The sequence below is a fragment of the Phasianus colchicus genome, chromosome 1, assembly GCF_987193195.1.
Source record: "Phasianus colchicus chromosome 1, bPhaCol1.hap1.1, whole genome shotgun sequence".
Taxonomy (NCBI): domain Eukaryota; kingdom Metazoa; phylum Chordata; class Aves; order Galliformes; family Phasianidae; genus Phasianus; species Phasianus colchicus.
Window position 1 is genome coordinate 19,242,705 of NC_143436.1, and position 14,843 is coordinate 19,257,547.

Here is a 14,843-nt window from a genome sequence, read left to right on the forward strand (position 1 = left end):
GGGAAGAGATGCTATCCAGAGATTTGAACAGGTTTGAGAGGTGGGCCCATGCCAACCTTGTGAAGTTCAACAAGGCTTACTGCAAGGTCCTGCACATTGGTCGGGGCAACCTCAAGCAGAGATACAGGTTGGGAAGAGAATGGCTTGAGAGCAGCTCTGAAGTGAAGGATTTGGGAGTTTGTCTTGAGGAAGGACTCAACATGAGCTGACAATGTGCACTTGCAGCCCAGAAAGCCAAATGTATCCTAGGTTGCATCAGGAGAAGTGTGACCAGCAGGTCGAGGGAAGCGATTCTGCCCCTCTACTCTGTCCTCAAGAGACCTCACCCTACCCAAATCATACTATTATTCTATTATTCATGATTGCTCCTGCTTCCTCAGCCCCATTGTCATTTATCCAGTAGAAATGGCTATTGGATTCCTTAAATTCTTTGTTCTTTCACCTTGTCCAGAAAAAAAAAAAAAAAAAAAAAAATTCAAAACATCAAATATTTTCTCTTCAACATAGTCCATGAAGTTATTTCCTTTTTTCTATATTACAGTGTTACATAATTTGTGCCAGCTCAGAAAACAAACTATTTAATTCTGGATCACATCAGATAATTGTTGAACTTTGAATTTGACTGAATTGTTATGTGAAATATGTGTAATGGGAGAGATTTTATCTAAATTTTTTATCATATAAGTAAATATCTAAATATCCTTATTTTCTATTAGTATTCTTGTTAATCTGATACATAGTAGAAATAAAATTCAGCTGTGCATGAACTGCTTTTGAAATAAATAGTAATTAAAAGGCTCTTGGAGCTAACAATACTGGACTCTTCTGCTATTTCAAGTGTGGCCTTGGGCAAACAATCTCCAGAGGCCTTTCATTCATCCCTCAGGATGAGAAATAATAATACTTGTCAGCTATAGAGGTGGTTCTAGGCTTAATTCATTACTGTTCATAAAAGCTGATAAATATCTAGTTTCCAAGATACACATAATCACTAATAAATTAGCTCCTATTAGAGACATTGTGCAAGTTCAAGCTCCCTACAATATTTTCATTTAACTGGAGCTAAACAACTGTGACTGTCAACTGGAAAATGTCAGGAAAGGCTTTCCTTTCAATTTTCAACCTGAAGGAAACATATAATCTTTGAATGGATATCTCTCAAGAAAATGATGTTCCCAACAAATAATTCCTGATTTTTTCTACGTGCTGATCCTCACAAATAGTTCTTATATCCATACTTTTATAAAGTTCAACAATATTCATCCTATTCACACTGTACAACATTATTCATGCCATGTCAAACAGAGTAAATGAAATACATATTGTGTCAACAATTACAGATTAGTTTCTTGACAAGAAAAATAATTGAGGTGAAACTGCAATGTACAAATTAATCTCCTGTCTCTCAAAAATACAAAAATATAATATCACTTCCTAGCAACAACCAGAGACACTATTCTGCGTCATTGCATTGGAGTTTCTTGTACTTTCTGGTCACAATGCTGTACCATAGCACTAGAATGAAAGAGTGTACCTCAACTAACCCATAAGGAAGTAGGGAGACACCATAACTGCCTAAGGTGCAGAAATCAAAATGGAAGGAAATTAGGGATGTATGATTCCAAAAGCAGTAGCGACAAGAATGCTAGTGCAGCTAGAAGCTAAAAGAGATTGAGCATACTCTACATGCTGAACTCATGAGAATGTGAGGAGAATATTGTCATGACAGTATAATAGGAGAAAACAAATTTTATAGAGGATGCTGAGATCAAATCAAGTCCATCGCAGTCTTGCAGACAATTTATATGTTATACAGCCTGTGAGTATGGCTCGTAGGTAATGGGTCCTTGAATGCCAGCACATCACAGCAACTCTAGGGAATTTCTGAGCTCAACCAGAGCTCAGCTGAATTTCAAAGGCAGTACACTGAAATCTTCCCTCCTGGAGGAGAAAAACCATCCAGCCTCTGCTGAGCTCAAAGATCTATGATCCAATGACTTCTGATTGTCCCAGTGGAGACAGCAAGCCTCAAGTTCCCAACTTGCCTAAATTTGATACAATTATTTAGGATCCAGCCTTCTACATTGTGCTTGCAGATCTTCAGTGGACACAGGGGCTAAGTATGAGATGCTGCAATTATTACATATCATTAAAATATCTATATCTCAGAATTAAATTGCAAAGGTTTGGTCATTGCATTTAGGGAAAGATCCCCTCTTCCTTCACAAAACCTGATAGCTGGTTATGTGGGAAATTATGGATCGTGGCCTGAACAGGGGTGTAGCTCATGAGAAAGGGCTTGTGTTAGCTTGGGAACACAAGTAAGCTGCATCTAGATTCTTCATATGGCTAGAAGAAACTTATTTGTGAGAAACTTGTTTATGAGAAATTGCTGTATAGCTGTAAATAAATTTCTTTTCTTTCTGTGAATGAAGGACCTTGCTTATACTGATATGCTCTACTTTACTGTCTCCCACTGTTACATATATATGGCCCCAATACTAAAAATGTTAGGATACCTTGCAGGCCAATCACCTCTGTTGCCTGTGGGGGGCAATCCCAAGGCACTAGAATGGTTGGCCGCCTTGGTGGAGACTCTATCAGCAGGCAGGTAATGGGAGTACCTCTGTTAAACTGACAAATTTTTGTTCACCTCCACATACTTTCAGTAAACCTTGTGCAGAAGTGCTGGTACTTTTCTATAACACAGGGGAAGCAAGTGATAAAGTGAATAGTTTTACACAGATATAACAATTCATTGCAGATGAGTGTTAGTCAGCTGTATAGCTTCAAGCCCATATCATTAGAAGAGGGAGGCAAACATATTTTAAAGGCATGTAAGCAAGCCATAATGCCTCCAGATGTATGTAATGCCTCCATTTACTACGAAATGGAGTATGAACAGCCAGCCAACCTCCAGATATCATCAGGCACGTACCAAAACTCTTCTCAGTGCCGCAATACAGATATAGGTATTTATCTAGAGTAGACTCAGGCTTTACCCATGACCACTGCAGATTCCTAGTAAACATGGCAGAACTATCTGCACTCGAATAATTTAATCTGAGATCTCACTATAGGCTCGTTACTACAATTAATTGCAATATGAATTTCAGCTGGCCTATGTAACAATGGGTTCTATTTCTTTCCTAGGCATGTCAGTTATCATCTTTGTCACAATGACCTCCTGTGAACAGAATAGCAACTAGGAGTAATGGCCAAAAAATGATGCAGCTAACTTTGATATAAAGAACTACCCAAAAGGAAGCTATGGCTATAATGAATTTTCTTTTCATCTTTTTTGTTTTGTTTGTTTTTTCTTTCTTCCTTTTCTTTCTTTCTCTTTCTTCTTATTCCTTTCTCTCTTCCTTTGTTTCTATCTTCCTTTCTCTTTTTTTCTTTCTTCATTTCTTCCTTTCTTCTTTCTTTCTTTCCTTCTTTCTTCCTTTCTTCCTTGTATATGATTCACTGAGATTTATCTGGCTATTATGAAGGATGAGTATCTCAGAGAAGGGAAAAAATTACTTATTCACTTGTTCAGTTCTTTTCTCCTAAGCTCTGCTAAACTCAAAATCTTCTTTGAGAAAAAAAGGGAATATATATACAATCAAGTGGAAAACCTTTCACTAGGATAAGCAAAATTGTCATTATCACTGGAAAGTGTCTGAAAAGTACTGTCTCAGAAATGTGTAGATGTGGAATTACCTTTTCCAAAGTTCAAAGTTTAAGAGTCACTGTTGTAGTATTGCAGCCATATTCATTCTTAAGAGGATTCAGGTAACTGACGTAACCATAGAAAGAAACTATCAAAAAGCAACTGATTTTTTCTTCTCTACTTTACCCAGTACAAAGCTGGTAATCATTTTCTACCTCAGCTGAACATCTTAGTTTGTAAGGAAAGGAAAACATATCTATACATATCTCAGATATTCCAATCCAGTTAACTTCATAACAGATTTCTTACTATTGTGGGTATGTGAAGACAACAATTACAAAGAAAATGAAATTTAAAAATCACAAATTATGTCATAGAATTTATCTTTTGTGGATGAGGCCAGCCAGCTTTGTCAGGAGGTAGCTTTGAAAACTGAGGGATAAGCTGCTTTCTATTATATAGACAGGGACCAGGAATCATTCTTTGAAGTGAATGATGCCAGCACAAATGATGAACCTTCTTAATTACTTCCTTATCTTATTATTTTACAACAGAGACATGATCTGATATGTAATCTGATATGTTTCCAAGTACAAGATGCAGAGCCCAAAGCAATCCCATGAAGAAGCTCCCAGAGCCAGGATAGATAAGACTGCAGCTATGCCCAGCACCGACTCTGGATCCAAGTTTGTCTGGGATCACTTGTGGCTCTAAATGTCACATGGGCATATATTAGCTGCAACGGCTACCAAGTTCCTGCTGTGAGATTTATTTTTCACAAGTTAGACTAAGTTTCAGATGAGTCAGCCATGCAAAGTACTACAAAAGTGCCACACAGAAAAGTGACATGAAGATGATTTTAAGCTATTCTGAAGTCTTTGCATTCTGCTTGGTTTTGTTCTGCCATATCCACTGTCAAGAGTCAAGCACAAAGAGATGGAGAACAGAAATGGGCTTGGTTTATTTATACTTGAAAAGATGCAGGCAGCTTTAGGAAAATGCAAGTTTAAATTTTTCAGCAAGAAAGACTGAATTCATCAAAGCACTATCTTCCTCTCAGTTTCACATCTGGTACCTGGATTCCTGAAAAATCCTTACATAACTCTTTGAAAGAACATATTTTCTATCAACAAGAGTACAATGGGTTTTTTTTACTGACCTAGCATTTCACAATGAGCTTTTTTTTTTTTTTTTCAGAGCAAGGATTCTGATTTCCATTCCCATCAGCTTCTCCCTTTCATGAAAAATACTTCTACAGTGTTTCAACTAGTAACTGACTACAACAGCAGTAGAAACACAATTTTTTATTTGTTTTCTTTTCTGACATCCTGTGACTATGAAGACATAAGGCACTTGCCTTCCTTTGAAATGGCATTATTCATGAATATGTTCTTCCAATTTAAATACTCAAGACTTCTACCATTTTATTTTTGTTTTCAAATGGCTTCTGTATTACAGTTTGTTTGGGGGGCATTTTTCATATTAGCAGGGTAAGATTAGCATTGACATTTGTCATGAGCTATTGAGGAGACAGCAGGAACGCAGTGCTAATGTTGATAGCAGTTTTCGATTTCCATCATACCAGCCTCTGAGCTCCTGCTGACATTATAACACTAACTCAAATATTAACATAAAATATTGAAAATACCATATGGATGCTGTTTGTGAATACTTGCTGTGAATGCTGAAGAGATGTTTTGCTCACAATAAATATTTATAACATTGTATGAAATGGCATAGACATTAACTGTAAAAAAGAACTTTCATCAAAACACAAAAGATGTGTCAAAGCCCTTCATTTAGTGAAGGCACATTCAAATGCAGCAGCAGTCTTCACTTAAATGGCCTGATTCTCTTCTGTGAACTTTGTAGAGCAATTCATGCCATGCCACAAAAGCAAGGCTACCATATTGCAATGAGAAGGTTTACAAAGACATAAACAATCACATGACACAGGGCAAAGCAGAACCAAGTAGAAAATTTTTGCAAGGATGTTTTGTGATAAAGACATTAGAACAAGACTTAAACTAGATACCAATTATTTTGTTTCTGAATGGACAAGTCTCTTAGGCTTAAATCCTGATCTCACTGAAGTTGAAGGCAAAGCATCCCTTTATATTTGACAGTGAGAAATGAGCCTTCATAAACTTAATACATTTTACAATTGTAGACATTCTAGGGATCAGCAAGTAAGCCAAAAGATGTATTTTTTTTTAACTTAGTCAATAAAAATGAGAGTTTAATGAGGATCTATTCTTGTCTTCAGTGAAGACAATTTGATCCACAGGTCTTTCCAAAATGGAAAAATAAACCAAGTACTTCCTCACAATTATTACTTCCTCACAATATTTCTGTAAGCATAAAGTTCAAGGTTAGTATCACACTGAGGTGCAGTGTGGTACAACACAGGTTGGACAAACAACATCTGTGAGTTGATCAGTTCTTTCTTTTTCAAATCTCATGTGCACATATTTGTTCGTAGGATGCTACAAGCCTGTGCTGCTAGGCATGCTGCAAAACTTCTTCACTCTTAGTCAAAGATAGAAGACTGATGCCAACTTGATTTTTGCATCAGGGAAACTGAGATAATGTGAAATACAAAAGGACTGGCTAAGGAAAGGTGTCCAGACTCCAAACAATCCTGAATAACAGTAATACCTGATCAATCATGACCTCTTTTCCAAGCTTAGGAGACAGATCCTTGAACTAAAGCATTTACTTATTTGTTTCCCTCCTTACTTACTAACTTAAAAAAAAAAAAAAAAAAAAAAAAAACAAAGAGGAAAAAATACCCTGCAGTTCAGAAGTAGAAGTGAGGATGCAACCCCAGCCTTCCTTCCATTCCATGCATATTTTTATGCTAAGGCTCATATTTCATGTAGGAAAGCTTGAGAGTATTGTAAATAAAACCTGCCATATTATTTTTCACTGTCAGGAAATGTAACCATTGGTGCCACTATACATATTCTATTGCTGGGGAAGACATTCTGCACCTTGTTCTGTGGAAATGGTGACAATTAAACCATTTATTCTGTTGCTGGTATATTTCAGTTGTTTTGATTGTTTATTGAAACAATTTTTGTGAACATTTTGGACTGTCAAGCTAGTAACATTTTATGCAGCTATATGATGCTTTATATATATATGCATATGTAACCCTTTGAATTCCCTTATATAAATGTGTATGAAAATCATAGCTGGCTTATAGATAAAATTTTGCCCTCATCAGTATTCTTTGAATTTTGTGCTGGTGTGAATCTGGAATGTCACTTGCTTTTGTGTGAGCCTGTGTGCATTGATCGCTCTCACACAGACTCACGCAGCAGGCTGTAGGCAGAGGTTGCTCCAGTGAACAGCTTCTACAGAAATGTGTATTATTCCTTAGCAGGGTTCAAATAAGTGGGAACAGTTCCTTCCTAGGGAAGGTGAAGAAAGCTGCCACAGGCACTCACATGGACACACAAACACTTCTCTTTCACTGTAAGAATTTCTTGTTGATCCTATTCACTTAATTTAAACACAGCTTTTTTTTTTTCCTTTTTTTTTTTTTTTTTTTGAATTTGAATTTGAACCTCAGATTACCCTAAAAGCATGAAATGTCTCAGAAGAATTCTCAGAACATTTTGCTTACTTATGTTTAAGCTAAGAGAGCAGTGTAGCCCATTAGTGAAAAAATAGAGATGTAGGTCTACGAAATGAGAAATAGATGTAACACCCATTAATGATAATGTAAGCTCTGTGCACAAAAGTGTGAAAGAAAACATTTCTGCCTGCATTAGGAAGTCATTTTTTCTGTATTAAGTGCAAAGCCTTTAAAACAATAGGAATGCCTAGATCCAGCTCTCTGAATACAAAATAGTCAAGCCAATATAAATATGATTTTATTTAAAGGAACACATTTAGGCTGACAACCAGTGAGCTGTGGCTCAGTGATAAACCTCAGCAAATGGGGTTTGTAATGGAAATGTTGACAGATTCCCTGCCCTCACAGCACTATCGTTATCTATTGCATTGCACATTAAACACACATATCACCTGATAAATACCTAGCATGTTAAATCTGATAAAACTTTTACTGAATCAAACAGACAAGGAGTTGAACATGATAAACAAGCTCCTGTATCTGATCCATCAGTTTCAGAAACAGATAAGTAAACAACTGAACATGATACAGTACATCACTGTCATGTGATTAAGGTCACCCCTTGGAATTGCCATCCTCAGAGTGAAAGCTGTGGTTTAAAAATCTAGCCATGAGGTTTTATTTATCTATTTTTAATTGGGGTCACAAAGTTTTGTCAACTAAACTTTGTAAATTGACTAATGTAAATACAAAGAGACTCCTGCATTAACAGTACTCAAAAGAGCAAGTATTTGCTCACACACTTCAATCTCTTCACCTCCGTGAAAATAGTCACTTCCTTTATGCAGAACTATTTACTCGTTTTAACACATAAATTAATGTTAAATATTTTTTTTCAGGGATGACCCAGAAGATGGAAGATAGTTAAATCATTCAGATCTTTACATAATGGACTGAAAACTATTTTATTAAAGTTATGATATAATGACCCACAGAAAGGCTGTTCCTGGTGGAAGAAGCTATTTTATCAAGTCAGTTCTCCAACAGTGTGAAAAGCTGCAGTGAGAGACAAGCAGACCTGTCAGCAGGCTATTGAGGAAAATGTGTTGTTAAGCAAAATGTAGGGAGGTGAGCGGATTAGGCACTGCAGTTTGGTTTGCAAGAGAGAGCAGTATACTGATTACATACAGTGTGAGGCTGAACTGTTGGATGTGAGAGTCAATATTTCATAGAAATCATCTAAACTTGTTCAGTATGTAGCTGAGTTTCATGTATTTCTACAGTTCTTTTTTTCTGAATGCATTTCTGAAGTACTCTTGAAAGAGGCACTTCTTTCAGCTGGTAACGGGATAAAGTGAAAATATTCTCACTGCTGTGCATATCAGTTCTACACACTGGATTGTAAAGTACTAATGTTCCAGACTTAATCTTATTCCTGCACATCATAAATCACTATATTCCCCTCTCATCAGAGCTGGTTAATTGTCATCTTGGAGCATGGCAGTCAGTCATCAGGACATACAGAATCGTGCCTTTTTTTCTGGTCAGCAACTGATCCACAGAGCAAGATGTACAAATCCTTGAGATAGATCGTTTCATAGATGGAACTAACCACAGGAAGAATGTCTGATTTTCTTGGATGTTATCTAAAGCCCCAGTATATATATTCATAACTCAGTTTTTATCATTAGCTAATTTACTGAAGGTCCAATTTCTATTAAGTCCTGCAAAACTGTCACTGCAATTCTCTCAACAAAATAAGGAAAAATATAAAAAATAAAATAATTATTTTTAGTTTTTCTGAATGAACTCATGCTCTTAAATTTCACTGAAGAGTCCTCAGTAAAAATGTATTGCCTGACTTCTAAACATCAATTATATTTTTTATTTAATTTGAAGTTCTCTAGGTTCAGTTTTCTTCAGAAATTTTCAAATTCGGTTATTCAGTCTCTATTCCCTCTAATGTTTAAGGTATTTTCTCATGCAGTTTCACAACATAACAAAAAATGCTAAAGAAAATGTATTTTTCATATAAGTACCTAGTTTATTTATTTTATAAAAACCCTTTTAAAATTAAAAGTCTACTAAAAAATTACTTTCGAATTTAGCACTTTTTTTTCATGAATTTAGGAAATCAGGGGGAAGAAAAAAAAAAAAGTGTTATTTTGAGGAGCCTCCATTCAATCCCCCTCCATATGAAATCTAATTTGATAGATAGCCTGTCAAAAAAATATATAGCCTGAGAGCTTGACAAAACCTTACAAGGTCAGAGTCTACCATTCAAGCTTTTCTTATATAATCTTATAATAATTTATACTTGTTAGTGTGCAAGATCATCCATAAAATAGGTGCCACAATGAAATGAAATAAAATAAGGAAAAAATGTGAACAAAAATATTCACTTTTCTGCAACTTATTAGTGCAACATGTGCACACTTTTTATGCATCCATTTAAAATAAAAGTCTGTATGCAAAGATTCCTGACTATAATGAATCTGAACTCTTGAGGTATGTATTTCCCTTCTCAGCTCCTTTAGTTTAAGGGTTCTCCCAAATAAATTTTTTTCGAGAAGGAACCTTGTTTTTGTTAATACCTTCTTTGCGAGGAGGCTTCCTAAGATCATTCTCTCTGAAGTAGCTATGATGAGAATGATTTAGCTAGACTAGCAATGACCCACCTAAGAAGCAGGATGCAGTGGTACGGCAGTGAGCCTAGGTGTAGCATGAGGAGGAGGGGCTGCCTTCAGACTAAGGATGTATATGCAACTCTTGGGATAAGAGAAGCTGTGGAAAGACCTGAAGCTTCCAGTGGCAGTTATTAACATTCAATTCAGGATTCACCCTTAGCAGATTTTTCAGAAATGGCATGTGAGTGTACCAGCTCTTTAAAGATAGACTGAAATTTTTCAACACAGCTCAAAATCTGAATCTCAGTGTGTGAAAACTTAGTTGGCATCTGATTAAGCCTTTTCTTGGTTGATTTCTACAAACCTGTGCAGTGCCTGTATCTTCCCAGCCAATTTTTAGCCCTTATTTCTGCATCTGTTTCCAACCTATTTCAACCTAGTTACCAAGTGGTAATTTCAGATTCTCATTAGTTGTGGCTGGCTATATTAATCTTTTAGGAAAAGAATATCTACAAAATGATTTCTCTTTGAAGTAAATAGAAACTCTGTTGATTTCATTCTGCTTTTGATTAAACTAAAAACTTTCATTATTTTTTCAGCAGAGAATATTTTCAGATATGAAAAGAAATCCACAGATCTGCATGCAGCTGCTTCTTTTCTCAACACTTATGGCTTTGTTATGTTTAGTGTGAAATATATCAAACTGAATACCTCTCATCTTTTACTATGTAGGATATAACTTTTTTCTAATCAAATAAAATAATGTAATACCTCTTAGTTTAGTCATTTCATATTTAGGGAAGTATGGATATGCCATTTTATCCCAGCTTTTTGAGTACAGAAAAATACTGTTTTTCAACAGAAGAACAATGAATCCCGTGTTACTCACATGTGGATGCCCTCTCTTCCAAATGAGACCTATGTAGCAGATAGAAAAGTAGTGTTAAGTGTACTAAAACTTATCTGCCCATCATATTCCTCTGCAGTCTTTATCTCACTGGTTCTGGATGAAAGACAATACCTCAGCATTCAAAGGGAAAGGAGAGATTTACCAGCATATAAGAAAGGATCCATCACTTAGTAACAGCTCCAAAAAAAATGTTCCTACTGAGAAGAAGGGATTGAGAGAGAAAAACATGTCTCAAGGATAAACGAAAGACCAAACTGACAGCAAATCCCAACCTAAAAAAAGTCGTGTGCTAGTTAGCAGGCTAGGCAGCATCTTTTACCAGTGCTGTCAGTTGTGCTATAGAAAACATAGTGAATAAAGAAGAACTGGGAAAATCAAAAAAGCAAAGAGATGTAAAAAGTGAAATAACCAGGAAGCATAAGTACTGTGTGATCAACAGACTAAAATATGTGTTGTGAGTTTTCTCTTTCTCCAGTTTCTCTTTCGAGAAGAAAATGAAAAACACAAGATCTAACATGAAATATAACAGCATTAGAAATTGTCTCATGTCAATGTTGTTCAGACCTGACTAAAAGAAAAACAAGATGTAGTAGTAAAAACTTTTCTTTGTACAGGTTGAAGAATGGCAGAATATGATAACAGAGATAAGAGAGGCTGAGACATTAATTTAGAGTTTATGAACAGTCCTATCCCATTTACAGTTCCATATCTCTTTTGGGAACTCAATGTTAAGTTTCATTTGTTCATGTCAATCTTCTTTAATGCTTTAAAGAAGCCAAATATTTATCACCATGGAAATTTTTCTGATTGCACTATTTTGCCTTCCAAACAGAAATAAAACCGGAACTTCTTGAACCAAACCACCCAACACACTTCATTTAAGATTACATTGATCTAAGTTTTTAATGTGAACTCTTTCTAAATCATAGTTAGTCTAAGATTTTTACATTAACTTTTAGACCAGAGTAGAGTTTTATAGCTGAGCTATAAAACCTCGCAAAACTACATTTGTAGCAGAAATAATCACAGAGCCTGGAGTATAGTAGCAATTGTGAGTATACTAATAATAAATACATCTTGATTCTACAAAATATATTTATTACAGCAATTCTACTCTAGTATGTTATTTTGAGCTCAGCTTTCTTGGTGAATATGCTGGGCTAATACACTTCTTTAGTCATGATATAAAAGTTGAAAGTGAAAGTTGTAAAAAGCAAAATGAATTGATTATGAACATAAATTTTTAACAAATAGAAGAGAGTTTTAATTCTAAAGATTCATGATAGAGAGGAAGAATGGATTGTTAGAAGAACAAGCTTTCCTATGGCATGTGATTTGTTTTTATTTACTACTGCAAGTACCGATTTACCATAAAAGTAGAGACTGATTTTATTGTTTGAATTAGTCTTAGTGTAATTGTGGTTGGTTTCAACCATAAACAACTTCTAATTAGCAAGAGTCTTATATATATGAAAAAAAATGTCAGAAAATAAAACCTGTGAATTCAACTCGCATTTTACCCTTGACCAGCATTACATTCTATGGTCCTTTGATTCTATGACATACACACACACATTAAAAAAGTAAATATTCAAATACTTTTTGAAAAAAAAACAACTCACAAAGAGAGCACTGTTCTTATTGAGCATTGCAAATTACAATAAATAAAAATGTAAATGGTGGAAGATGGCAATTACACACATTCTTTTATAAAGAAAAAAAGTATACATCTGAGAGGGGACTTTCATCAGGACAGCACACCCTATACCTCTCGGTTCCAGCAGGTACTCTACAACTTCTCTTTAATAAGTAATAGTTTCTCTAAATGTTCCACTTTTTTTTGTCTTGAATATGAACAGTCTCTATTATTTATCTGCAATAAATCCAGACAGATAAAAGCTCTTTCCTGAGATCTTTTCAGCAGCATTGTGGGACATGCTGACATGTACAGCTGGGCAACAACATAAGCTGTATGAACAGATGTAGAAGTAAGACTTCACTTCTAGGAGTGAAGTAAGTAAATGGGACATAGTCTTCCATGACTTCCATACTGTTTTTCTCTCATTATCACAGTAAGTACTTTAATTCTATCTAATGGATAGAGCTAGTCTTTCTGGAGTCACAAATTAACAACAAACAGTGATAGGTTCAAATTTTCTGATTATTTCTTATTTGAATATAAAATTCTTCTGCAATTTTTCCAAATTTTCGGTTTTACATACATATTCATGAACTGAATATCAGGAAAGGTTTTACAGATTCAGAATAGAATTTCAGGCGAAAATCATGCATGGCAAGTACCATACACCAATACAGAATGTAATCAAACTAACTAAATTATACAAAATTGTGTGTTTATTGTTTTTTTTTTCTTCTTCTTCTTCTTCTTTTTTTTTCCAGTTCCATACATAATTTATGGCTTTCATTAAAAAATTCAGAAGTATCATTTTGACAACCTAAGACTCTGATGTAGAAAACAAAGATCTAATTTATAGATCTAACTCAAAAAGTCCAAGAACTTGAAAATTTCCTATTCCTATATTGTTGATAAGGGCTCTGATACAAGGTTAGTTCTTTTTACTACGTTTTTTAGGTCTTGCTAGGTTTGTGATTTCACCCTCATATAACATGTTTAAGCTTTTTTTTCTTTTTTCCTTTTTTTTTTTTTTTTTTTTTTTGGCAAAGGAACCAGTTTTCAAATAGAGCATTGAGGAGGTAAGTCAGTAATTGCAGCAGATATTTTGTTTTTTGTTGTACAGAGTGTATAAGGGTACTAAATGTAAAGCATCCCAAAATTTAAAGCCTCTCAAACATTGTCCAGCACTTTCTATCCCACTAGTCTCAGTTGGGATACCACAGACAGACACAGTTTGAATTATTGATTATAAAATATAATCTTTTGTTTAAGGTTGCTTTCCATGAGTATCAAAAGAAAATCTAAGGCTGGGCTTCATTGTAAATTTATGTAATTACAATTAAGTATTCAGGAATCATATTGATGAGCAGGGTATAAATAAACTGACATCACTTTCAAGAAGACTCTTCTTATTTTACTGTGAAATAATTCTGGATTTCCTTGCCTCTGAATGCTGAATTCCAAAAAATAAGGAAAAATGTATTTGGTAAAAGTAAATGAGACATGACAGAATTTTGAACACTCAATGAACTGAGACAGCTACATTGTTTTTAAAGTCTAATTTTAAACTGCATTATTTACAATAGAACCATTACAATCTATCATGTTATTGTGCTGTCATATAGATACACAGAATCCGTGTACTAAGTTCCTTGCAATTTTGTAGATGATTACTTACGTGCAATAGCTGCTTTTCAGGCAAAAATAGTTAGTATGAGGATTTTTCTTCATGTTTGGAGCTTAACCAGGTCTGAGTCACCATCCCTGGATGTGTTTAAGAGCCGTTTGGATGTGGTGCTCGGAGGTATGATTTAGCAGAGGATTGTTAGAGTTAGGGTACTGTGGTTAGGCTGCGGTTTGATTTGATGATCCTTGAGGTCCCTTCCAACCTGAGTAATTCTATGATTCTATGATTCTATGAAAAACGGGTATGAAAGGAAAGGGAAAGGGAAAGAAAGAATGTGGAGGTATTATTATCAGTGGAGAAATATCATTGCAGTGATTTGACTACTTGTACAGGCTCTTCATTATATCTCACACCAAGACAGTGTAGATATTTCCCTCACATACTTTCTTTGTTTACCTGTATTTTATTTGTACTGCAGCAAGCTCAAAGGTGCTCCATGGCTGAATGTGCTGTGTTGAGAACTTACCCAGGGACAAAACTACACAGGCCATATTTTTCCACTTGCACTTGCCTGCCCACAGATACTTCCAGGATAATCATCTGAGGTTCCTGGTAGCAGAAACTCATTAGCTGTTCTGTTGCCACCAATAAGAAACACTAAATTATGTTGCCTTCTTATATGGCTGATTAAAGAGCATAAAGGGTTGAAAGCAGAGGAAGGTAGGAAATATTTGCTTATGGGATATTTGCATACTAAGTGAAGAGTAAAAAAGTACAAATACAACAGTCTCAAAGGTCTTCATCC